Here is a 27,805-nt window from a genome sequence, read left to right as displayed (position 1 = left end):
AGCTCTTAAATTCATGGATCAAGTGCGCTGACTCCTGTCCACTGCGGTATGTTACAATCCACCTGAACATCCCTGCAGTCGTCGGCCGCCAGCTGCTGAGGCCGAGAACATCTGCTCCCGCCGTTTCGGGGTTACTTCAAATGGGACCTGCTCTTAATGCTGAATTAACTCCGCGGCGCTCTTCACCCCCGCCTCATGCAGGAATCCACAGAGGAATCTCAAACACTTGTACGCTTCTGTTTGTCTTGTTATCACCGCGCTGCTTTACAAGATCCAACTTCAGGCTGCAGCGTAGCTCCAGGCTCCCTGTGTTTCTCATTCAAACACGCTTTCATGCAGCTGCCGTCGTCTCCATTGAATAAAGACGAGCGGAATGACTCGTGCATGCGTTGAGATATCAGTGTCTTGATTTCTGGATATATACTGGTACTAGAATGAGTGTATTAATACTGTATTTGTGTGTGATTATAGTTGTGTATGTTGGGATTTGTGTGTGCATATTGGTCCTAACTTTAAAAAAAACAAACAAAACAGATTTGTAAATGCACATTCAGTTTGAAAGGAGCTCAAAATGTTTACTGATCTGTTTGTTTCAATAGCTGTTCAGTCTCTGTGACCCTCAGATTCTGGTGAGACCCATGTCATACTTTAAAGCCCACTGCCTTCACTTTATTTTCAAAGCCCTTTTCCACCATCTTTCACCCTCTGAAACATCTTTACTTCCTCCATTAACCATAAAACAGAGAAGTGTCGGCTGCTGATGTGTTCTGTGCGACGGCAGCAGGTTGAATCCCTTTGTTGTTTCTCAAGTCGTGCAGCTGCATTGAAATTGAAAGTAATAATGCGGGGTGGGATCGGGTTACGTCTCGGGCCAAACGGCGACGCAGACGACTTTACATCATCCAATCAACAAAGCAGCCACTTTCCAGGATTCATGACCTTGTTTCGGCTTCTGAGCTGTCTGGACAAGCATCAAACCCACTCCGAGTGCTCCAGTGAGTCTGACTCCACTCGGAGGGGGGTTTATGTAGCGCACATGCAGCCACCGTCCGCATTCCACTTTGCGTCTCCCTTTTATCTGAACGAGCCGAGCTGTGATGTCGGATCAGTAAATCACAGCTCGGTCTTTGTCTGTGTAGACAGAGTCGTCCTCTGAGCCCACAGCCGCCTACTTAAAGACCTTATTTATGCTCTCTGCCTCACTGCACACTTTTCCCAACACGGCCCATTAATCTGAAGAAGAACTGGAAGGAGCTCGCTCATAGGGGTGCATTATATCCCACAACACCTTCTCACTGCTGGAATATGGAAAGGAGTGTTCATATTCCTTTAAACGCGGCTCTTTACATCTTCTTTAGTGCACCTTTTTACACAATGATTTCAGTCAGGAGTGGGCTAGTAGCGAACAGACCCATTTCCAATAACAGACGGTGACAAAGGAGAAGCATTTGAATAAACAACCAAGGAAAAACAGTTGCCAGTTTTTATATTTTATCTGTGGGAAGGCTAAGTGGTCGACCACGTAGTTTTTCCCCACTCCGCTTTATTTATTTCCAGCTCGATTGTCTTTCGGCACCAACTTTTACGGCTCTCCCAGCTTGTGTCTTTATGGAACCGAAGAAAAATACACTAAGTCTCGCTTAATCATCAGTCAGCCGGTGGAGAGGAGCCATTTTCATCTGTGTGGTCTTCGCTGCTGCGTCTTAAAAAAGTCCGCTGGAAAGCAGTCATCGCTTTGGCCGTCACACTCGAGCGGCGCTCTCCTCGTCACAGTGCTGCAGAACATCACATGTCTGCCTCTGAGGTCTTGGAGGTGCTGGACTCGGACTGTTGAAGCATCCTGAGGGGGGTGTTTTTTTTTGTGTGTCAGCAGCAGAGGAGGGGAAGAGGTGTACACGGGGTTAACTGAGAGGCCACCGTCATCTACTTCATGGAAAGAGCCATTCTTTGGCTAATAATAACATCTGAAGACTTTCTGAGCTTGACTGGATTTCCCAGTGACCAGTAAGCAGGGCCTATCATGGCTTCCATGTTCAGAGCAGTAACTGAATTGTACTGCTTGAAACCACCTTCGTTGTGTTTTGGGTGTATGTTTAATAAACGTTTTTACCGTTGGTGTGTAAATAAATCTCATCTTTACAATGCTGCCACGTAAACATAAAACTTTTCTGAAGATGAATCGCAAAAACAAAGAATTTTTCAATTGTTCCGGTCATGTCAGGATAAGAAGGGAGCGTCTCTGCTTTACGCAGACGATGCGTTGCTGTTTAGCTCAGGAACGTGAGGAGCTCAGCCGTAAGGTAAAGCTCTCTGTTACAGTTCGACAGCATCACTTTCTCTCCTGGTGTTAAACTTTCATGACGGACAGGAGGAGATCGTGATAAAAGCAGGTAAAATCAGTTTTCTCTTGAGGATCGTAACAGAGTTGGCAGTTTAACCAAAGTGGAGCCATCAGCGCTCAGATGAATAGATGTATGAATGTAGATACAGAACACAGTTATTGGCTTTAGTGATAAAAATAGAAAGGTTTGTATTGAATGAAATTGTAGAAATATTCTTATCAAAATCAGAAATGACTAAGAGCATAACATGGTGTAAAGTATGTGCAAAGTTACATACTCGGAAGAACAGAAATAAAAATACCTAAATCTAAGAACTAAATACAAATAAAATTGCAAGCAAAAGAGTTACAAATCAGAAATAAAAGAGTTCAAATGAGCATTTCTGCTCCTTTACCTCCATCCCTGTCTTCACCGCAGAGCTTCAATGACCTGAAGGAGACTCTGAGATTGTGCTAAGTCGAAGCACTTCTTTGTGTCTGGTGAACTTCTGCAGATTTATTGGCCAAAACATGCACAGGTGTGTGTTTCAGGTGCATCCACTTCACAAGTGGAAAGGCTGCAGCAGGAATACCTCACATCGTCAGCACACATTCAGAGCAGATATTTAGTCTCCGTGCTAAAAGGTCGACATTAATCAAAGCAGCTCCGGTAAGTCTGGAGCTGGTATTGTTAGAAGATATTACTGCCTGCACACACACCGCTAACTAATCAAGGTAGATGTGTTAATACGGGTCCCGTATCCATAACGCCTCCATCCAGAGACAGATTTATGTTTTTGAGAAGATGTGTGACATGTATGTAAAAGACTGACCGAGTGCCAGTTTCCTAATGGACCTGCGAGAATATGATACCGGCTGTGGTGAAAGAGGCACTTGGTGTGTTTGTGATTTTTAACAACTGACCATCGACGCCCCATTTCCTGGATAATTTCAGAAAAATGAGAATGTACCTTGATTCCTCCTAATGATGTCAAACAAAACCTCGCCCACGATTATCAGAGGGGTTTCAATTATGTTCATTTATTTACTTCATTATTCTCAGGACCTGCTAAGGTATTGACAAAAGTCAGCCTTTCTTTAATATTTGGCAGTTTTGAACATCTTTTCTGGGTGAAACTTCTTTTTATTTAACAGCAGGTGTGTCAAACGTGACCTAAAACTGAACTAAAAATCATCACAATGCTGATCAGGTCAGCGATGCAGCAGTGAAAGCCTCCAACCTCACTGACAGCTAAATGACGTTAACCTTTGACTGTGGGAGTGGAGAACTTCTGCATTTCTTCCAGTTTATTTGAAAAAAATAAATAAATTTCCATGAACTGCATCGATCAGTATGCTGACAAGGCTGAACTGCTGCAGCAAAACTTATTTTCCTCCCGGAAATGAAACTAAACGACCGTCTGTCCATAAACACTCCTCCATACTGCTAAACAGGCAACTTACAGTGTATTTGAAAAGATGTTCAGAAAGAGTCAAGTCTGATTCTTCATGAGCTAAAACATGCAGGATTGACTCGCCGATTATCCTTTTTTTTTTTTTCTTACTGAGAGTTTAATTTTTTTCAATCCAATGCATTGATTGTGAGCGCAGCTGGCGTCCAGCTGATCGATCTGTGGTCAGTTTGAGTGCAGAGAGATTGAACACTCACTAAAGGGAAAGTCCTTATTGGCAAGAAGTTTGTGTGCTCATCTCATTTCTACACAACACTTTTTCTAATCAAATGTTTTCTTTCTTAGTGGTTCGAAGTCTGTCCTGAATACTGTGAAGACAGAGCAGCACAGACTATTTAAAAGAAGCTCAAAACCAAATTTTAACGAAGTTCAAGTAATTTTATTAAATGTCTTTATCAATATACTGTATTTAACTGACAACACTTAATACCTTTACTAATCTATATATGACATATTTTAATCATTTCTAATTGTGAGTTTTCAGTGTTTCTTTATTTGTTTTTTTTTTGGTTGTTTTTTTTTTAATCAATGGGGAAAAATGAAAAACCAACAACATTTTAACCACCACATATTCCTAATTCCTGGACATGAAGTTCATCTACAGGGAATATACTAAGAAAAACTTACATAACTTACAAAACGTACACCAACATTAAGTTTTCTTGAAAGCAGATTTGGCTGCAGCTCCGACGGCCTGAGATCCTTTTTTTTTTTTTTTTTTTTTTTTTTTAAACCAGGATGGATGTCAGATCCAGACTTGGACCCGAGTTTGAGATTTCACAGTTCTGCGAACACAAACAGCCAAAAAGCCCGACTGCACAGAGCGACCCACATCCAGCGCAACATGACTCCTGCTAACATGGGCTGGTATTGTTTACACGGCGGCCGCTCTGACAGCAGCGCCGCGGTGCCGTTAAGTGTTTGTCCATGGAACAGAGCCCACGGTGCTGTGTGTGCGCTCACGTACGGCGTGCGTGTTTAAACAGCACGCCGTAGTGTACATATGTACACTGCATGCATCGATTCAGGTCAAGTGTGTGGTTCCTGCAGTACCTGCGGCGGAGAATGAATCTGCTTGTATATCTGTGTTTGTGTGTTTGCACATGTAATAATGTATGATGAGTCCTTGGTCGCGTTGACCCGGGTTTTGTTTAACAAAGCTTCTCAAAGGTCAAGTGGCGAGCCGAGTGTAAAGTGGGGCAAATTAGCATTCTGGCAAATGTTGCATCATCTGTTTTCCATCTGTGGACTGTTAAATAAACACAGACCATCAGAATAGAAGAAGTTGACAATGAAAAGTTGAGGCACTTCAGGTGTTTCAAATGATATTGTCTAAACAACAGTACAGTGCGTTAGCACAAGCTGCAACCTCACTGCTTGAGAATCTTGTATTTATGGGTTTCTTGCTGTACCGCCGAAAAACAACAAAATATTTTTTTCTTTATTTCTTGCCAAATCAGTGAAATGCCAGTCTTCAGGGTGTCTCCTTTGCTTCATATATTGTGTCAGTCCAACTGCTGAAACCCAAAACTGCAGGGGAAAAAAAAAAGTTTGATTCTTCCTCTGAATTGAAAACTTCAGCCACACCTGCTGGTTTCCTGCCTCATTCATTTGGATCATCCCAAAGATCACAAATCATATTTATGAACAATAACCGAAGAGATGGGAGGAATGGACAGGTCACCAGGGCAAACACAGGGACAGACAACCTCACACACCCACATCCAGGATAACCTCGGGTCGCCAATTAACCTCACACGCATGTGTTTGGTTTGACCATCAAAAATCATGCAGATGTGGTGAACTGACTCTTAAGACCTTGTTTACATGAAAACGATCGACTGGAAATAAGATTGCTTTTCAGGTTCAGACCTAAAATGCCCGAATTTCATCAACATTTTTTGAAGAATTTATCTCATGGTGGCAGAATTAAAGGAAGTGAATCTTCGGGCCTTCCTTTCTCCTCCCTGGACTCTCTCCTTGTGCAGTTGTTGTTTCTTGCCGGCCAGCCTGGCGTCCTCCTGCCTCTCCCATACAGGCCCAGTATTTCCAGGAGGCTGTTTGTGTGTTGAGTGCAGCACTGCGTGCAGCTCAGGCTCTAATGGAGTGTGAGAGAGAGGCCTGGGCTTCTTCAGCTTGTGTTCAGCTGTACAAACAGGCTGCCACGCCGCGGCTCTCGCTCCTCTTTTTCACCTTTCCTTCTTCACATCACCTTCCCTCTGCTGCGTCACGTGACGCGGAGGCAGGTCCAGCTAATGCAGCAGCCTGAGAGGTGCTCTGGTCTTTCTCTTGTCATGCTCCTTTCTGGGTGTCAGGATGTTTACTGAAGCGAAGGAGCTGCAGTTCAGGTGGCTCCGCTGCTTGTTTGGACGCCTGACCTGTTTATTTTTGCAGGACGAAGTGTGGCGAGGAAGCATACACTCCGGACTTTCACTGTTTTACTATTTAAATTTTTGGGGTAACTGGTTTCCTGGTTAAGTGAACTACTTAATCCTTAATTTGCACTGAGCTGTACCAACTCACGAGTCATTAGAAACGCCAGCTTGTGAGAAAATGCATGAACAAAACTCAAAGCTCACAGCCAAGAGTGGTAGTTTTTCTCTTCAGACTCAACATTTCAAGAACGTTGCAGGAAATCTCAGAGATGATTTGCTGGAATAAGATGCATGTCATTCAACATTTGCAACCACATTTGAAAATGAGCTGAAAATCGACTCAGACCACGTTTACATAACATTTCAGCTGAAAACGCATCACTTCTGTTGTTTCATTTCTGACGGTAATGTTTTGAAAACGCTGTCCTTACATGAAATTTGCAGAAATGCTTTTGTGTTGAAGCCACAGACGCGTGTGTCGACAATATGTCATGAATAAATATTCCATTCCCCACGGAAATGGAGTCAGGGTCAATTAAAAGTTCCACCATGGGAACAGGTTTGAAAAAGCTGCATTTTTAGTGGCTATGCTGTTTAGACACCCTAAACATAAAGAAAGTTTTCAATTTCACTTGAAAAAGTTTGGCCTCTGGCTTAAGTAGATTAGTTGCTGCTCTTGTGTTCAGAGACATTTCCTCAGCTGGCTCCACACAGCTTTGATTTGTGGACTTTGTGGATTATGAGATAAAGTGTATGACACTTCCAGTTTAGATTTTTTTCCGGATGTTCACTGAGGTGAAGGAGCTGGAGCTCGAATCCATCCCCTGTATAAAGACACTGAAGAAAAAAATACTAAGACCATCTCCCATTTTTTTGCCTCTTTTTAATGTTTGGCCAATTCACATTTATTTGCTGTAATGCTCTGAATCTATAAATCAATTCCTACAAGCCAGCAGTCATATTTGTGGTGGATCAGTGCCCCATTCAGTCACTTCAAGCATCAGTATCATAATCTAAACAGATTTTAACGTAAAATATAAAAAACTTGATTTGAATACATGGCTACATTGTGCGAGTCAACACGCTCAGTAGATCACGTCTCTAATCTGACGAGCTCACAGGTGCTAAAGCCTCGTAAATGAAGAGTCTCCGTGTTTATATCGGTGCTGCCATTTTCCGTCTCCTGCAGCTCTAATGTACCGTGTCAAGATTAATTGTGACTTCATTAACCTCCATCCATTCAGCAAATCCCAGCTGACGCACGCCGCCTTCCCAGAAGTCCCTGCTCCGCAGTGAGCGAGGCTCTGTGCAGTGGAAAGCTCCGGAGCTGTGGCTTACCGTGCTCCAAAGTACAAGCACCTGAGAAAATAAGCAAGGCTCCGCTGGCTTGTCCAGGCGGAGGCAGCGCCGAGTTAAATATAGACGTAATATCCCTCCCTTTCAGCTGTATCCAAACAAATTAAAGATGTCTCCCTGACAGGATGGTTACCGCAGAGGGCCGGCGCGAAAAAAAAAAAAGAAGAAGAAAAAAACAGGGACGCACGCAGAGCGAGGCGTGACGTGACGTTTGAAACAAAGCCATTGATGGCGCTTTTATGAGGGATTAATCCCCTCGTTAATTAGCGGGGCCGCAGCGAGAGGGGCTGCAGTGATTGGCAGGTTTGTGAGGAGCACTTAGCGGGTAACAGAGGGAGCCCGGCTCAGATGTGGCCGGCCCGGCCAACGGAAAGACTCACACAGGCTCGATACAGGAACAGAAAACAGGAGCCGGCGGACGGATTCCTGAATAATCTGGCCATCGTTAAAAACAGACATTTCAGCAAACACTGTGGTTGGAGGAAGAAAAACAAGCTGGAACCGTGTTTTTCCTGTCAGAAGTATCTTCATCCTCAACACACAGGCGAAAACTCCAGATTTGTTTCTCGTCTCCTCGTCTGTTATCTTTAGACGGCTTTCAAACCAACTTTAAATGTTTGTTCAATTGATTGCAAAGGATGCAGGTGAAATGAAAGATTAAAATATACACAGCTATGGCCACTTGCATGCTCCGCAAATCTCATCTATATTTAAACCCAAGGAGAAAACAAGATCCTACACATGACCCCATATATACACGCACAGTTGTTCTGATTAAAGCATTTTTAAAATACAGTTTGTGTACACAGCCGTCTTAAGAACATCCAGAGAGAATTTCACTCCATTTACATATAAGGCCTTTTATCCATGACAACCTTTTCAGGTAAAATCCAAAACCCTTAGTTGTGTTTGTTCTGCTTTGGCCGTGTTCCTTCTGCAGTAGGGTGGATATGCCACATGAGACACACAGCAGCCCAGTCTCCCCTCCACCGTCCTGGAAGCCGGGACCGCGTCCCAGCCCGCGATGCCTGAGCATGAGAAGAGTAATAAGTAGAAATTTACTAGAAATAATGATTCTCCTGAACTGTCTAAACTCACTTCAAGTCTCCCACACTGACAACCTGAGTTCATTACGTGGTATAATATTACTTATGGCACTTTTAAAGAGTCGCCCAAAAATCTGAAGCTGAGCTAATAGCCGATGGCTTATGCTAACAGAGCCAAGCGACCCACCCCGCCCACACCCGAACACCGCTGGATGGGAGCTGACCCCCCGGGACGGCAGAGACCAAAACTCTGTGTGTCCCGGACAAAATGGGACAGGAAGAAGAAGAAGAGAAGAAAAACTAAGGAAGACAGGTTTTATTGTTTTGTTTTGTTTTTTTAATCTGTAACAGTTGTCATTTTTCACATAGCTTGAGTTTCCCTATGTGTCCACACATGTGTGTATGGTTTCTTTACAGAAACAACCAACAGCACCAACTCCTGGCCTGGCATGCCAACTATGTTGTTTTCAGCATCCGTCGTTGCCGTGTAGACTTTCACTTGGAACACTGCATAAACGGGGCCAAAGTGATGAAAACGCTGCGGCGCAGCACCTTGAGGCTGACTTTTATTTGATCAGATTTGTCTTTATTGTCCCTGAGCTCTCAGTAAAAGGACTGGAGCAGAACACACCGATTCCTCTTGCTGACAGATTCACTGCTTCATAACGATGCGTCGCTAAGAAAAACACGTTTGAAGTTCCATTAATCCTCCTCGGCTGTGTGTGCGAGCGCTCACACCTCCCTCCCAGCGTGCCTCACAATGGAGCGTTTTCATGGTACTTGTTCCATTTTACATGTTCCGTCCGTTTCTCAAACGTCACTGCGTCTTCACAGACACGCTGGACGGCCTGGGAGCCGAAAGTAATGATTTGTGAAATGAAACCCGAGCCTCTGCTTTAACAGCGTTTATGAACTGGTAGATCTGAGCTGTGCAGCTGAAGTGAGTGAGTGATAAAAGCAGCAGTCTGACTGTCACGCAGTGGAAGAAAAGGCTTCTATTAAAAGGTGGTAAGCGGGTGTGACACGACGGGATAAAAATGCTGATGGTTCAGTTCACACGGAGAGTGCTTTTCTCAAGCATGATCTTGCAACCGTTTAATAGGTGTTCAAAAGATTAAAGAAGCAAGTTATCGAGGTGGAAGTATCGTATCGTTTTCCTGGGAAATCGGTCTGAAAAATAAGGTTTTTTTTTTTTTTTAAATATTAAACAATCTGATTGAGTTTTGACTCAACACAAAGAAGTAAAAGTCTCCCTGACATCCAGGGGCCGATGTGGATGCTGTGGACTATAAATATCTGGGGGTCCGTATCAATAATCTGGACTGGGCAAGGTACACTGAAGCCCTTACAGGAAGGACCGAAGCTCTCGATTTTTTGCTGTCCCTCAACATCAGTCATCCTCCATGCTGTTGCATGCTGGGACATCAGACTGACAAACTCATCAGGAAAAGCCAGAGAGGTGGTGCGGGTGGACAACTGGAGATGGGCTCTAACAGGTGATCTCAGACAGGAGGATCTGGTCCCAAAACTATTGATCCCTTTGAATTTTTCCACATCTTTTCCAAATTGGTAACACAAATGTAAATTTTGGGGGGATTTAATGTGACAGACCAACATAATGTGTATGATTTTTCAGTGGAAATAAAATAAATCATGGTATAAAAAAAAGATAAAAACCTTGTGTTAAATTATTCACACCCCTAATCAAAACCCAGTGCAGACAAGAGCATCCAAAAGTATAATAATTAGTGAACAGAGCCCATCTGTGTGCAATCCCACGGTTGTGTGAAGACATCAAATGCTCTTTAGAGAACATTTGTGAACAAACAGCATCGTGAACACAACAGGAATTAATGTTAAAACATTAGGTTTAGTGCGAAACTATGAAAGTTACATCAAATGGAAACTGTTCCTTATATTTAAATTAAAAGATCATAACAGCTGATAATCCTCCTGATGGGAGCAGTGGAAAAGTGGGAACTTCTCCACTGCTATGATTGTCTGGAAATCAATTAGCTTCGTTGAGCACCACATTGAGAAATCACTCTAACTTGTTCCACCAATAACTGTCCCTTCTCTTCTTAATATGTCATTCTTTTACTTGTTCCTTGATTGTGTTAAGCCTATTTGGGTAATTAGAAAGCTAAGACTGCTTTTTAATGTCATTAAATCTTTACTGAACAGGACTGAAACAAGAAAATGAAAGGAAAGTTTCAATGGAAGGAAAACTTTCCAAATGATCTTTGATCCTGGGATATAGCTGTCCTGTCTCACCTCCACCCTCCATGAGGGCTCCTTCGTTCCTCCCTCCGGCCGTGCCGCGGTCCAGGAGGTGAAACTGGATCCTGGAAGTGGAAGAATGTGTTAAAACGTGGAACTTGTGGCCTGTTAATGCAGCTGGCAGCGCAGGATGTGAGGGTCATCGGAGCTGCCGTGACATCGGGACCTTTTTCCTGCTGAAGCGGCATCATTTAAAGATGGAGTCACATCTGGAGACGCGCGGGTCTCCGCGGAGAAACAGGAGGTACCCGACACACTCACAGCTTCAGGCTTTTATATTCTGAATATAAGGGCATTAAAAAAATAGCCCATGAAATGCAGATAAGGCTCGTCTGCTCTATCAGGTTTTCTCATGCAGTGTGAGCCATCACAGCCTCCAGTAGAGGGCGGTCCGTCTCCGTTTTTGCCCCCAGAGGGCTAACAGAGCTCTAATTCTCTCCTCCAGCGCCCCACAAGAGCCCCTCAGTGTGACAAGTTTACATAGACCATCTGCAGACCTCCCCACCGCCATAAAAACACTAATCACAAGGTCATAAAATGTGACTCCATAATGACACCCAGAATGCAGCAGCGGGCCCGAGAGCGGCGACGCCAGCCAGCACTGCTCCACATGAATGTGGTTATTGATGTAGTATTTAATATTAATTTATGGCTCGGTGTTACATGTACTCTGGGTCATTCTGCAAGGTGGCAGTGAGGGTTTGAAGTGAAATACATACGAGCCGGCGCGGAGCTATTTATAAAGACATGGCGGCGTTTGTGTGCAGCTTTTTTTAACCCTCAGAGTTTGAGTGATTACAGTGGATTTGAGATATAGAGGGGAAAAAAGAGTGGAGGTGCAAACATTGGCTTCTTCCAATCAAAAACTAACATTTAACAGTGATTAACAAAGAAAACAAAAAAACTGAGTTTTAAGTTCAAATGTTCAATTTGTATTTCTAATTATTTTACATGTAAGTTCTGAACGTCTGAGGTCCATTTCACAACAATCCGCCTCTAAGGCAGCTTCATTTAATATTCAAACAAGACGAGTCAGTGTGTTTTGCGGTTTCACTTCATTAACAATGCAACATAAAACATGGAAACAAATAAAACAAAAAAGGAAAATAAAAATAAATAGAATTCTAACATCACAAATGAACAGAGTAGAAATACTTTATTAACCCCAGAGGCAAATTCTTTGTAGCGTTGTTCCACATAGTACACTTAAATATATAAAATAGAGTTAAAATATTAATAAAAATGAGAAGTAAGTAACTCTAGATACCAGTGTGGACAGGGATAAATTGGAATAGGAATAGAGAATTAAATTAACTGCAAAAAATGCTATAAACTAGGAAAAAGAATCGAATAGTGATGAGGGGGAAAGGATGCGTGTATCTCGCACACACTGCCACCGCCAAATAAATGGTCTTTCCCACACTGGACCGATGCATCCGGTCAGGGCTGAAGGCCACATGCAGAAGATAAACAGCTTTGCCTTACTGTGGTATTTCGTGTTAGTGCGCCACCTAATGTTCAGACTGAGAAACACAATACCCAAAGGCCGCAGGTTGAACACCTGGACGCACTGTCGGGCATAAAAAGGTCAAGTTTTACCGAACAACTTGTTTGTAAAGCTGCAGGACAGATGGAGAGATTCTGTTGTTGATCATTAATGAAACTGTCACAGGATGAAGAGGAGAGTAATGCAGAGTTTGCATGTTGTCCACGAGGTTTTCCTTGTGGTTTTGAATGTTTCTCTTGAGCACTGTTTTTAAAGAGTTAGCGCAGAAACAATCACCTAATGTTGAATAATGGGGGTTAATAGTCTTGAATAAGTGGCAGTTTTTCCCTGCAAACAAAGTGGATGAATGACTGAATTAAAAATTGATTTTAGAGATCTATCAAGCGTGAATCCTGCATCTGCCTCGATGGTCGACTTGTTCTGTCTCTCCGTCTCCCTTTCTCTTTTGGATCTGTGAAGAGAGAAAAGCCGCTGGAGAGCGACTGACAGAGGACCGCCGCGGGGCCTAAATCTACTTCAACAACAAGCTGACACATTATGGGAAATCAAACGCGGTGGGATATTATCACGGTGAAATCACCGAGTACCACCCACCTCGTTCCCATGGAGGAGGAGGAGGAAGAAGAGAGGAGGAGCAGCAGCAGGAGGACGGAGGAGGTGCAGGAAGAGCGGCTGAGAATGAAGAGCTGGTGGAGCAGGAGGAGGAGGAGCAGCAGCAGCAGGGGGTGGTGGGGGTTGGGGGGGGGGGTTCTCCCTGTGAAGGAGCACTTGTCCTGCTGTCCTGTGCAGAGTGAGGCAGCGGGGTTATCCTCAGAGACACCGCGGGGTGAAGTGGGTCCGCCCAGCTGTTATTGCCTCTAATATTCAACAGATGTGCTGGATCCCAGCCTGCCTCAAGCACACACACACACACACACACACACACACACACACACACACACACACACACACACACTAACGGGTGCAAATTGCTGTGTGTGCGCATGCATGTCTGTGTGCATGTGTGTCTATGTGTTTACATGCATGCACCTGTACATGGGTATGTGTGTGTCTGTGTGTGTGTGTGTGAATGCATATGTGTGTGTGCTCAATCCCAGGACCTTCTGGCTCTGTGGGGACACTCCAAACCACTTCACCACGGTGCAGCCATCAAACGCTGCTGAACTAAAGGAGATGCCGCCCGACTGAAACACGAATCCACCGCGTTTCACCTCATATTCAAACTATTGTGACTGCATCGAGGACAAGAGTCTCATTTGTGACCGATTCCGTAAAAACGTTCAACTCTGGAGCCAAAAATCTTATCAAACCATCTCAAACCTGCATCAGAAATGTGTTTGCGATGGCAGTGTCGCTTACAAAAATATTTGTCGCAGCTTGCCGGTGCCCGGCCGTGTCAGGGCCTCGTTCCCCCGCGAGGCAAACCGTGGAGCATGCGAGCAGATCTGGAGCTAAATAAAAAGCAGCTCTGTGTTCAAACACATCATCCATGCAGGGGCTTTCGTTTGAGGGCGAAAATAAGAAAGTGGAGAGTTGCTTTGCTCCAAGTGGTCACCAGAGGGTTGAGCGTTTCGAGCCTGGGCTCACGCTGCTCGCTTACTTTGGAGAGCGCTGCAGGGAAGGCAACATTAGATATAATGAAACATTCAGAGTGTGGCTCTCTTCCCAGCCTCCGCTCTCCGTCTCCTCCGCCGAGGACGCTCTGAGTGAAGCCTTTCTGCAGGCTGTCCGCTTCAGAGCAGCAGCTCCACACACTTTCCTGACTGAAAATGACACTTTTTAAAACTGTCTTTATTGTTGAAGGTCTCCGTTAATCTGCTGTAAATGAAGAGATCACATTTCCAGGTTTTCAGACTTCAGAGGACGAATGCATGAATGACTGAATGATTGATTTAAAATATTGTCTCTCTAACCTCCCCCCCCAAAACCACCCCACTCATGCTCATGCATGTGCACATGAGTTTGTTCATCCATGAGCAAATCCAGTCCATAAAGTCAAAACGCAGTTATCATTACATTGAACGCAATGCGAGAAGATGTGTGTGTGTGTGTGTGTGTGTGTGTGTGTGTGTGTGTGTGTGAGTGCGCCTTAATGTCCACGGCATCCTAGAAATAGGATGTGTAAATGTGGAAAAAGGAAATTGAAAGAGAATTACTAGTATAATAAGTGTATTAAATATGGTTTGTTTAGTTCAAATATGAACGTGTAAATACAGATGTGTGGATGCTAAAGCGATTAAAAATTCATAATCAATGTCAAGGTTACGAGTTCCATCATTACTATTATAAACAAAGATCACTGTAGCATAATAATCAGTAGTATATATATTTATTTTCTTAATATGGACAATAATATTGTTAGCATTACTACTGCTGTGGAATGAAAATTGTAAATAAACGTAGCAACATTACTGCTGTTTGCATAAATGAAATTATTTCGACCAGCAGCTGTGATCTTATTCTCCTGAAATTTGATCTCACTGGAGAAAAGTTAAAATACAGCAGCTATTTTATACTTTATCTACAAAAAAAAGTCACTTTGAAGTCATATTTCAGACTACAATAGATTAATACCTTATTAATCCCAGAGAGAGACTGTTTAGACAAATCATGAATCAACTAATATACTGAGAAGTTGTAAGAAAACCATTCTGAACTTTAGAGTCTTTTCTATCAATATTTCTGAGTATTCTAAACAGATTTGCTTCAGTATGAATTTTCCAATCCTTTCCAATTTTCCAATCCTAGTTCGATCAGTTAAGCGAGTTTAATATCCATGGTAATTTAAATGTTAAATGATGGATGAATGCCCATTAAAATAATTATTTGAGTTAATCGCATATGATTTATAACATGTAAAATAGATATAACAATAGGGCAAATGCTGAATAAAAATCCATAAATAAAAATATAAACATATAAGCATATGACTGATGTTAAAAAAATATTTTTATTTAAAAAATGGGGAAAAAAAATTGTTCAACATTTCATAGGGAGATAATTTTCAGCTATTTAAAGATTTTTTAATTCTTCAGAAATCTTCGTAAATGTATTTCCATTCATATATTGTTGAGGTTCTGGTATATTGTTGAGGTTTAATTCAACCACGTATTTTATGACTGTCATCAGCATACAATGATCAGTTTGAAAGAAACGGGACGAAATGCAGAAGTTCCCCAAAATCTGTGACCGGGCTGCTCTCGAATAATCCTCCATCTCTGTAAATCTGGAGTCTGTGCGTCCTCAGAACGTTCAGAGTCGTCACAGCAGTTTGAAATAGACTCGCACAGAAGAGCAGTATCTGAATGTGAAGCGGCCAGTATATTTGGAGTCACTGTATATTTATGCTGGACTGTTTAGTTTGGCATCTCTCTACTGATAATTTATGACACATCTGGTGTCAATCTGCCATCACCTTCCTCATAAAAGGTCCCCAAATCATGAATATATTCTTTAGATGGCAAGAAATGCTCGTTATGAGCGGGCGCTTGATTTGTGGAGTCTATCTTTTTCACAGTCCGCTGGATATTTGGGTACGAATCAATGTGTCTCACAGCGAGAGAGGGGATTTATATACTTGGGAGTGTCTCCACGGCTGACGCTGCGGCCAGCAGTGGGACACATGCAGCGCCGCAACGGAAACCACGCCGAGGGCATTAAGTGGGGAGGAGAGGGGGGGTGGGGGGAGAGAAACATCGCTCCTGAACTTCTTCTGCTGCAGTGTTTCGCTCTCATGAAACTCTAGACTTTCCTTTTCTCTGCAGAGTATGGAGAAGAATCTGTTCTCATCAGCGTTAACTGGTGCTGCCGTACTGGAGAGCGGTTTTGGTCTTGAGAACACATTTTCGAGGTCTTGGTCGTGACTCGGTCTCGGTCTCGGCTCCTCACTGTTTCGGTGTTAGGCTTGATTAAAATACCTGCAAATTTTAACGCAAGGAAGTTTTTTTTTTTGGGCAGTAAAAAAAAAAAAATATATATATATATTTTTCAAATTCATTATCTCTTTATGTCATTTCAGCAATCTGTTGGAAAGTATAACACTGACCAAAATCACACACATTTCACTACTTATAGGTTAAAAAGTCCCAAAGTCCAACTTTGTATTTTCAAGATACATACTGGGTTTTATTTTTTTGATTTTTGATTTTTTTTTCTTGCAGATTCTGATACTTCAAAACAACAAACAACAAACCACAAAGGCCCGAACAGTGAGTGCAAAGCGGCATTAGACCAAAGCCAGGTTACCAGAGTGAATTTATATTCTAACTACCAAGACTGGAGAACTTTTTGGGGGGATAGCTCACTATTTTGCACAAAGATTACTGTCATTTCTAAATTTTGGATTTGCACTGAAATGAAGGTAAAATGTTGGTACATTGAAGGTATTATCTTATGATGTTACTGTTTTAACTCACTCAGGCTCCAATTAGACAGTTGAGACAGTGAGAATAAAATTAGAGGAATGCATATTTATTGGACTTTAGAAAGCTGACACATGTACTCAACATACTGGAACTGCATTTTTACCAAAAAGCCGAAGACAGTAGAGGAGTAATCATATCATGAATGATCCAACACACAGAAATGCCTGTAATGGTTCCTGGTACCTTACTTACCGCCACACAGGAATAAATGAGTTACTCACCAAATGAAGGGTTAAACCACCAAGCTGCGACTTCACCTCTGAAAATATTTATGCAGTTTGATTCATAAAGTCGCAAACGCAGCCAGATTAAACAAGAAGTGACAAACCGAAAACGTTTCCAGCAACTGCAATCAGATCCAAGACGCATACTCGCACACATGAAGTGGGTAAACAGCTTAAAGTGATGTTGTTAATGTTAATGTGTTGGCCATGTCTGACCTGCTGCTCTGTAGTTTCACAGGACCTGCTCATTTCGCCTCAATAGTCCCTGCGAGTGACCCCACAGCTCATGAACACAGTTTCTATGTGCGGCGGCTCGGATGACGTCCCTCCGCAGGAACGTGTCCCCCCCGGTCGGAGCGCCAGACACAGGCAGAGCGAGCGAGTGTGAACCTAAATAAACCCCATTATGCCCGCCATCTCCCGGCTCCCGTCGCACACGCCGCGCAAACACACCGTTTCCTGCAAAATACCGCTCGCAATTACGTCGTCCACAACAACAGCGCTAAATCTCTCCGTTCCTGCGTCGAAAACCAAGATGTCCGACACGCACCGAGGCGGCTGACCTGCAGCGGAAAGGTCAATTAATAAAGTGAGTTCTGACACCCAAGCAGGGAGAGCCCGATGCGGCGCGCTCCACGCCAACTAATGCAAAGTGACAAACTGTTTCCACACAAACACCGACGTGTTCTCACCAGCACACACACGTGTTACTGACGCGACCGTGGGGTCGATCACAGGAGCGCCACTTCGCTTTCAGCCCGCCAAGAAACAAGCCTCACATCCGCGGTGGCCAGAAACAGGTCTCCACACGGAGTTCACCCCCAGAAATCACACTCCTGTTGAAGTTCATTAAAACATTTCAGGGACTCCAGTTGTAAAGATTTCAACATCTAGTTTAAAAATAATAGGACTGGGTTGTTAAACAATTAGCCCAGGGGTCAAAACTGACCCTGAATATATAATTTAGAAACACAACTCTTTGTAATCTTCCAGTAAAAAGCAGATGCTGATCCCAGACCTTCTGTTGAAAAAAAAAAAACAAAAAAAAAAACTCAACAGCATACTGATGTCTCCCAAAGATCAATGAGCACCTTCACTGAACTCCTGAGCTTTTCAGGAAGCCATAACGAAATATTTCATAATCATTTACAAAAGCATCACATTTTATGGAATATTCTCCAGTTTTGATAAACATTATATTTACATGACTTCTAAACTAAACTTAGAAAGAATAAAAGAAAAGAATTACATGTAATATATGACTTACAGAAGCTTCATTATTAATTGAAATAATTGGATACATTATTAACATACATACTTTTTTCTACAATTAATTGGAGTATGTTACCTTGTTTCAGCAACTTCCTTTTTTAATTCTGTTTATATATATATATATATATATATATATATATATATATATATATATATATATATATATACACATGTATATATCGTTGAAATGTTTTGTCTAAAAAAAAAAAAACATTGACAGAAAGTATTGCTAGCTTCTTTTATTGAATCATTTCCCCCACAGCGTTTCTGTTCATATTCGGTACATTTTTGTGTTTCTAGTTTTTTGTTTTCTAAGCCAGGACTGGCACTGGCCTGTACATGTGGTCACCTGATGAAACAAACGGAACCTGATCAGAATCTGACCCGACGTCCCACCCAAGCTCAGGAGGACGCCGCGTGAGACAGCGGCGTTTTAAAATCCCCCTTCCGTCTGTAGCCATGCTGGATGCCAGGACCTGCCAGGTGTTTGTTCAGACTCAGAGGGAACGCAGGGAGAGCATTCTGCTCTGCTTTATGGAGTCGTGGTTCCACGCGGACTTCCTGTACCACACTGTAGTGTCACAGTGTACTTCACCATCATTACAGTCGTGGCAGTGGAAGGCTTGGCGACCAACTCGTGTCAAGGTTGTTGGAAGTGTGATTTTTTTAGTTTAAGAGACTGAGAACCTTCCTGTCTGACGTGGTGGACAGCAGTAAAGGAGCACCTCAACAGACATTCCTGCCTCCATTCCTATTTCATTGCAGATTTCAATTGTTATGCATTCTAACAGATCGTCGATTGTAGTTGATAAATTCTGTACCAATAATTCCAGTTTTTCACCGCAACAATAAGGCCATACTTCCTCAGATTTTATTCTTCCTGTTGCTATAATTCTGTTTATAACAATCAAGCTCAAAATCTTTTTCATCTTATGTGCATTCATTCAAGCTTCAAATTTGCTAATAACTTTAACAGGTTGCAATTTGTCTTCAACAGTCCATATAATTGAAGTTTGCATCCAAGCTGAAGTAAAGCCAACATAGAAACGACGAGATAAAAATAAAGTGCTCAAGTGCTTCAGTCAAAGAAACATGTGGGTTTAATCCTTTGGTTTAAAGCATCATATTATTATCTAAAGGGAAACTGAGTGCAGCACTGTTTAGATCAAAGTGTTATTTCAGGCCTCCAATTAAACCATAATAAAAACTATTATCCATCCACGGAATCATGGTCTGCACCTTAAACTAAACCTCTGAAACTTCAGCGTCCTCTTTGAGAAGTCAGCTCAATGCAGCCAAACATAATCCAGGCCTGAGCTAATGTTTCCCTCCAAACCAGATCTGAGCAGCTCGCCACAGTCCCAGACTCTCCGGAGCCCCCGACTCCTGCAGGCCACCGTGTGGAAACTGTTTAATTAATACAAAGTGATGGGCGCCACATCGTGGAGCGGGATCTGTGGGATGAGAAGAATTTGTGCGTTTGCATGTTCTGCCTGTGCATGCATAGAATTTCACTGTCATTGATTTTTTTTTTTTAGGCCATTTTAAGCAACCTTTTTCTGGATTGAGTCAATATGATGGTCAAAGGCACGGACATAACTTTTAAAAATGTTTGGATGCTTTAAGGTTATCAAACTTAGACTGATTTTGGGAAAAGGGAAACTGTGTTCGGGTTCAAGCTTGTTTACCTACCAGAAAAAGCAGAAAACCTTCGTTGCACTTAAGGTGTCCGACGACAACAGAGCTTTGAGTCACTGAAAATGCAACTTTTTGAAAACAATTACCAAGGTGGAACTTTCCAAAAACACTTGAATGCAATTATTTGAAAATGCTACACATGTGCATGTAGATTCTTCTTCTGCTCACGAGCGTCATTTCTCCCGGTCCAGATTCTCCTGGGACTTGAGAATCGCCTTAATAGCAGTCCAACTAGCTTGTCTGCCCATGCCAATGTCTGCGTCTTGATGTGTCCAGCAGTGTTTGGCCTTGGTATAACGTCTACCTGCATGAATTAAGTATAAAAGCAAAAAGCCTACAAAAAAAAAAAAAAACTTTCTTTTTTCCAACTAATTTGAAGCCATTTAGTGTCATGTTTTAGCATCTTGGCAATTTAAATACACAGCCTGAGAGTCGTGTGTGTGAGGAGTCCAGAGAGGAGGAGGATCTTGAGGTAGCTGCTTATTCTATAAAGACCACGACTCTGACAGGACCACCAGGCCCCTTTGTTTATTGTTGGAGAAAGTGTTTTGGTGGACAGAAGCCGGGCACTGCTCCGGCAGAAGTGGACGTAACTGGCGGAGTCGGATCACCGGCAAGGGAGACGATGCCGACGGAGGAATATGGGGGTGAGGAGGGGCTTTCGGGGCTGAGGACATGGGGGGGGGGGGTTTGGTGCTTCAGGCCAAGAGGGCACATGGGAGCCGTGGCCTGAGGATGGATCCCAGCCGACCCCCTCCGAGGTGTCAATGTTATGACATGTGTACCGCTCGGCTGTTTTCTCTCACAACAAGAGCACTTCATCTTCCAGGGTGGCCGGCCTCATAAAAAAAGCTTGATTTACATGCTGGGATCAGACCGTCCACCTTCTCCTCTTCCTGTTGCACTTACGCTCCAGTTCCTGTGGGCCCGGGCCGGACCGTCAGGGGTGATAAATAACCACAGAATGGAGTGGGGAAAAGCTGGATCCCCACTCCCATGATCCTCCAAAAAATAGGGCACGCCTCTCATTCTTTCTTCTCCTTCACATGCTCGACATTATAAAAGGTCTCGGTGTTACGTGGAGGGTTAATGTAGGGAATAATCGGCCCTTCTAGAGAACGGTCTGAACGCTTTGTCAGTTCTGCTTTCTCATATCTCCCGTGACTGTTCCTCAGATGTAAATCAAGATGAGTAGGTTGTTACTGTAATGACGGCTCGCTTGATGTGGGATCATAGCAACGCGCCCAGAACAAATACAACATGGAGGGGATTTCGGAACGTCCGTTCTTTCCTCACACCGAGACCAAGACTGCATGTGGAAAACATGATGTCGGCTAATAAATATCATGTGGCGCCTTCATACTGAGGATGACTGCGGTAGTCAGTGAGGTTCCTGGACATGATGGTCATTGTCATGTGTAATGACTCACCCACACTCGATCAGATTCTCCACTCAACATCCGAGCGTCTGAAAGCGTTCAAAGCGGGTCCAACATTCATCTTCATTAAAGTTAAAAGTGTGGAACATTACTTTAAGAGCTGGCATAGTCAAAAGTTTTGATGGATTCTCAAAATGAAGCAACAAACTAGTTATTTTTGCCTCTTGGAAAAAAAAAAATCATGACCTGACAGCTCTTCTCATCAACCTCTGCTATATGTTAGAATTTCACCAAAATGGGAAGGAATAACGTACACATACTGTGCGCCTGAGCTAATAAACTGTAATGACCACAGTTGTGATGAATGGGAATATAAATATTCAGGCAAATTACAGATAGTTCAATAACCTGTATGAGGCCAATTTATGGCGCCGTGTCACACTGACACTATTACGATGGTGTGAATCACCGCCACAGGCCTGCTGCACCCTCCAGCGTGAACCCCACCTCCCCACAGAAGCTCTGCAACCCCGACGTGCCCCTCGAAAACTCTGACATGTCAAAGCTATACAGACCACAAGGTCTGATTTTTTTCCCCCTTCAAAACGACAAGGAAAATTTTGTACTGTTTTGGGCGACCTTTGGCATTGGGAGGCTCTGAAAACACAACTTATTGTAAAAGCTTCGGCTCCATGTAAACAGAGAAAATACAACTGTGCCAGCGCATCACGCTTGTAGCTAAATTGTTCTACGTATGCTCGAGAAATCCTCTTCACTCTAGAATTTCTAATAGGGATGTGCGAGTACCGATACCAGGTATCGGTATCGGGCCGATACTGGCCTTATTTCAAAGTATCGGGTACTCGTGAAGGCTACCGATGCCAGCCGCCGATACTCACGGCAAGAAAACCCCACACGTAGTAAGCCCTCCTCACCAGCAGTTGGCGGTAGTGCAACCGAATGGGATGCAAGCTGCCGACAAACATGAAAGAGGAAGAAGCTCCTCTCTGGGAGTCGCTGACAGGAGCAGGGCTCCACTGCAGCGGGCTGACTTCTCCATGAGTCTCATCTAGAGCAGAGACAACAGGATGAATCCAGAACGGCTGCTCCTCTCACCAAAACTCCGCCGGTGTGGAAATTCTTTTATATAAGTGAAAACGAGCCGACCTTTGCAGAATGCAAACTCTGCAATGCTAAAATTGCTAAAGGAGGTGCGCGATGTTGTTCATTTACCACTAGTAATTTGTTTAAACACCTCAGGGTGAAGCTTGTGGACGAGAGTCTGACGCTGTTGTGCTGGAAAAAAAGAAAACTCCGGCAGCAACTCGACGGCAAACTCTGCAGAAGACCGAGAAACTGAAGAGCAGAGATCCGAGAGCAGCACAAAGAACACGAGCAACTCTTTAAACTTCTATCTTTGACTTTAATTCATAAAAAAATAATTAAAATTAGTACATTCAAAAACCTTAGTTTATGTAAAGTGTAAAACTAAGAGAAAACTGTTTTATCTTGCACTTAATTTCATTTAAATAAGTGTAAACTCAGTGTTGTTTGTTTTATTTTTCAGACTATTATTTTGGGCTTAAACATAGTGGCTGGGCTGCCTTTTTATTAGAAATAAAATTCATTTTCAAAAATAATCATTGCATTATTTTAAATTTTATATATATAAAGTATCGGTATGCAAGTATCGGTATGCAAGTATCGGTATCGGTGAGTACTGAAGATGAAGTACTCGTACTTGGTATTGGTCTGAAAAAAAGTGGTATCGCACATCCCTAATTTCTAATGAAGAGTAGATTTTCTACACCATCATCTGATCACACGGAAACAGATTGTCATCCATGTTGTATCAGAGACATTTACGCTAGGCCTTTTAAGTATTTGTAGTTTTACTTTTCACCTCCACAGCACAGGGAAAGAAATCAGGTTCACAGGTAATCAGGGTCTTCATGGTTATTTGTGAAATCTGCAGCATGGTGTTTTGGTCTGAGTCCAGGCTTGGAGGCAAGGGGTGTACTCTCAATTTTTGAATTTTTTTTAACAAACAGTGGGATTTAAGTTCACTCCATTAAGTGAAAATTTGTCCACAAGTATTTGTAAATTGTTGCTTAACTTGTATTTATCGGTTAGCCTCATACTTCTGAAAATGTCAGTTTGACTGTTTGACATGGAGAAGTAAACCAGCTCAGTCTTTCGCAGCGATGCTGCTGTTATTGTGGTGAGAGTTGTTCCCTCAACTGGCTCAACGCAACTTTCAAATGCATAAACTTTATCAGACATGGTCTGTGTTTCACCTCAGGTTTGGATTTTGTGACCAGTCATTTCCATCATGGCTTCTTTTGAGCAAAAATCTGATTAATCTTCATAAAATCTCCAAAGCTTGATAACTTCCTCTAAGTGGTTTGCATGTCGCGTCACTCGTTCTTCTCCTGTTATTCACTCGTGTTACTCTTTATAAATCACCTGCAATGTGATAAATTTACAGTCAATTTTGATTTGATTGCACTTCTTTTTGTTTTTTTGCTTATTTTCTGTTTATATATAAGTAAAAGTCTTGTGAGTGATGTGTGAGGCTCGCCTGGAGTGTGTGTACCAGTCTGTACCTCATGTGCGGCGGTTCCTCCTCCGGGGTAATGACCACCAGAAGACCACAGCTGAAAACTCTTATAGCGAGCAATCTCTGAAGAGGAGAAAAATATTTTTGTGTAACCAGGGTGAAGTGACCGTTGATTAATCCCTGAACCGCTCCGTGTTGGGTGGGGGGGTGGGGAGGCGGGGGCTCTTAAAGCCGTTCTCTTCAGGTATCAAACCCTCCATGAGGCCACGTCTGCTCAGAACTGACTGACTGGACTCAGCCTCCGATCATTGTCTGAAACACTGACAGGATTATTCAGTTCACTGTCAGCGCCCACATGAGTTCGGCCTTTTTAATCAGGCCGGGGCCCGCGGGGGCCTCTGGCGCCAGCCTGCCAAACACCCTCTCATCTTGTGGCACAAATAGGGAAGCCCTTATGCCCCAATGCCACCGCCAATATATCTGAAAGCGTGATGATGTTCCCACATAAATATTTCACGCTGAACGCGGCATCCAAGACTCACAGTGCATGAATAGAAGAGGAAATCTGCATTCTGTCACTTTCTGAAGCCGCACAGAAAGTCCGAGAGAGAGAAAGTCTCACGGTGAAAAGATGATCTCAACATCCTCTCATGTCGGAGCATTTCTTCACCAGGCTGAGCGCCACTTTATTCTCAGCTCACCAAGTTTAACTTCGAAAATAAGAAGCCGAAACCAATTCGACAGATAATAGCCCGACTGGATTGAATTAAAAAAAAAATCTGCTGATGGACAATTCATTAATTTTAATAAATATTTTCATTTCAGTTCATATTGCACTGATGTTTCATTCACTCATTTTTCATTACGCTGCATATCAACAATTTATTAAAATAATTTTTATTTCAGCTCAAATCCCACAAAAGATGCATTAATTTATTCAATAATAAATTCATTTATCCTTTTGTACATGCAGTCATTCAGCCTCTCTCCTTAATTCATGCATTCATTCATTTATTCATTTTGTATCTCCCCATATATTTCATTTATTTCAGCTCTGATTCCATGCATCATTAAACTGTGACTCCGGATATTAATGCTTAAAATTTGTTTCTGCATCCATTCACTGATTAACTTCACTTTGAAATTTCAACAAGCGAAAACATCAAATGGTTTCCTAACTGTGGGGTTCCTCAGGGATCTGTCCTTGGCCCCAACACTGTCACCAAAACGGAAACTTCTCAAAAAGACTAACTCCGTCTCAATGTAGATGGGGACAACACAACTTTTTTGAAACGCTGTGACCGCACATGCCCACCATGGTAGTAGTAAACGCTTCCTCTGCACTTGCTCAGTGGATGGACAGTAACTGTTTTCCTCCAGAGCGTCATGACTCCCAGTCCATATCCTCCTGTTGACAGTCACTGGAATAACGATCCATCTGTTTCCATGTAGATGTGAAACTTTACTGAAACGAAAACGGAAAAATCTCGAGTTTTCACTTGAGTCATGTAATCGAGACCGAAGACATTTTCTACACAGCAGACCTGGGAAAGTGCTTTACTAATATATTGTTTGCATAAATAGGGGGAAATGCTACAAACAGGAGTTGACAAAATGAGGAAGCAAAACGCAGAAGCAGTCTGCGGTGCTTGTTTAGAGTGTAAAGTGGAAGTTGCTGTGTTGACTCTAACACTGACACACCATCCAATGACAACATGAGTTTTAATTTTAATGTCCATTTCCATCATATTAATTAAAGCAAACATGGACCTGAAGGAGCTCTCGTAGCAAAGCCACATTATCCAGGAGCGTTTCTTCATTATGTGTCACATTTTGCACTGAAGCATGCTATAAAAGAGGTTTTCTTTGCCCGAGTGTCTCCGTCTATTTTTCTATGTCAAATTACATGATTGACTGTGTGGAGAAAGAAAACATCTTAATGTATGTGGTGGTCGAGCGTTTGGTTATTTATTCCGTTTTCCAATTTAAAAAAAGACCTTTCAAGGTGATGTTTTAAGTTTTTGTGCAAATATGTAAATGTTAATTAGTGTAAGAGAAGCATAAACATCTTCAGTGAGTTAAACAACTTTAAACAGCTGCTGTCTCTTCATTCATCGACAGTTTATTACTGCAAAAGAAAAGAAACAAACCTAGTTTTCTCATTATGTTAAATTTTAAGAGAAAACATGATTCCAGCCAAGTCACAAAGTGCTTGGTCTGGTGAAAACAGGTCGGGATATTTGGACATTTTATTGAGTATTATTCTTCAGTTCCTCAGCTGCTTCATGCCTCCATACAGCAGTCCTGGTAGTAGTTTACCCACGAAAAGGTACTACAGCTGTGGTGAGCAATACTATCATTTCAGGAAAGTTGCGTTTTCCATTATTTCCACAGAGACAGAGTTGGAGCATTTTCAAAAAGTTCAACTCCATTAGCCGTTTTGGATTCAGTGGCTCTAAGCAGCATTTCACTGGTATGAACCAACTGAGATCCGACAGGGCGGCGAGTCCGAGACCCCTGCTCCTAAATTTCCAGGACATTTGTTAACATAAGAGACGTGCAGCAAATGTAATTAAATGAAATATTTGAGCCGCTCAGCAGGTGCAGGTCACTCGGTGCAACGTGCCTCCGTTCAAGGCGAAGCAGTTCAACACCTCCATCAAACCAAACCCACAAATAATTAAAAAGCCCTCACTTCTTATTATCATTCACTCTGATATCTCGCCATCTACAAGCACATCTTAATCTGATATAACATCTCCCGTTTAGCTGCCAGTTTGCTGAAATCCTGGCTTGATACCCAGGCTTATTTAAACATCGCATGTGGGGAGGCCAGCTCACAGCTGGGTGCATTTCTTTCCATCAAAAGCTCCTTTTTTGGTCCTTTTTTTTCCCCTTAATTCGTGTTCGCACGCTCGGCTCTGCACGTTGGACCGAAGCGTTCCTGTAAATGACCGTCAGACGGTGTTTTCCTTCCACCTCAGACACTGAAACACTCAGTCAGGCTCACGTTTGTCTTGTCAAAACATATGATCGGACGACATTTCGAAACATCAGCTCTAAATGTCAATATGTCCTGTAACGCACACCGTGAGGCGAATACATGCAGCCGCTGGACAACGGCCAGCTTTGAGAAAGTGGTCAAGTGGGTGAGGGAGCTTGTCCAACTTCTTATTTTTAAAGATTAACTTCAAATTCTTGCAAAACCGAGCTGATAATGAGATAACTTTCTGCTTTGGATTCGGTGCCTGCAGCGCCAGGGGTGGCAAGTAACTAAGTACTGTAATTTGTTACAGTATTTCAGTCGATGTTGTACTTTGTATTATTTATTTTTCTGTATTTTTCTCTGGACTTTCTCCTTCATTCTTCAACCTGACCTGTTCCAGATTACAAATGAGGTGAAGTTATTAGATTATTCAAAGCATCAGCTGTTTGCCTGATGCCTTGAATAATCTAACAGCACAACGTGATGCATTTTATTACTTCACAAGAGCTTCATGGTTTTGAGAAGTCAGATTCAGGTCCCACTCACATGTTTGAAGTGACAGCATGTTGTTGTTGTATTTATGCATTTACACTTTGAAAAGAATGCAGGTTTCCATGGAAACGGCAGACATATTGAAATTGCTGTGGTTAGCCTGCCGGGCCATGTGCTAGTAGAATAGTTGAACCTGAATGTTTGGAGAATAGCAGGAATTTTAAGAAATTAAGAACTCCAACAGATTTAAACATACATTTACACATTTACAAATGACATTACGACAGTAATTCTGACGACTCCTTAAATTCAGTTTTATAAAAAGGCTCAAAGCTATGCATTGTTGCTATCAAGACGAGAAGCTCAAATTACATTTTGAAAGTTTGTCGAGACGCCACTAAGAAGACACTGTGA

General features: G+C 42.6%; 1 long non-coding RNA gene across 1 annotated transcript; it reads left to right on the top strand.

The window, feature by feature from the left end:
• The first annotated feature begins 8,964 nt into the window (after positions 1-8,964).
• On the top strand, positions 8,965-27,523 carry LOC115397149 (uncharacterized). The gene is made up of 3 exons (XR_003932439.1): positions 8,965-9,045; positions 9,583-9,587; positions 27,508-27,523. It is a non-coding gene; the product is annotated as an uncharacterized LOC115397149 (long non-coding RNA).
• Positions 27,524-27,805: the final 282 nt, after the last annotated feature.

Source organism: Salarias fasciatus, chromosome 2, assembly GCF_902148845.1.
Source record: "Salarias fasciatus chromosome 2, fSalaFa1.1, whole genome shotgun sequence".
In the NCBI taxonomy this organism is placed as follows: Eukaryota; Metazoa; Chordata; class Actinopteri; order Blenniiformes; family Blenniidae; genus Salarias; species Salarias fasciatus.
The sequence above is the reverse complement of the archived record's forward strand: the minus strand, read 5'-3'. Positions and strand labels throughout refer to the sequence as shown.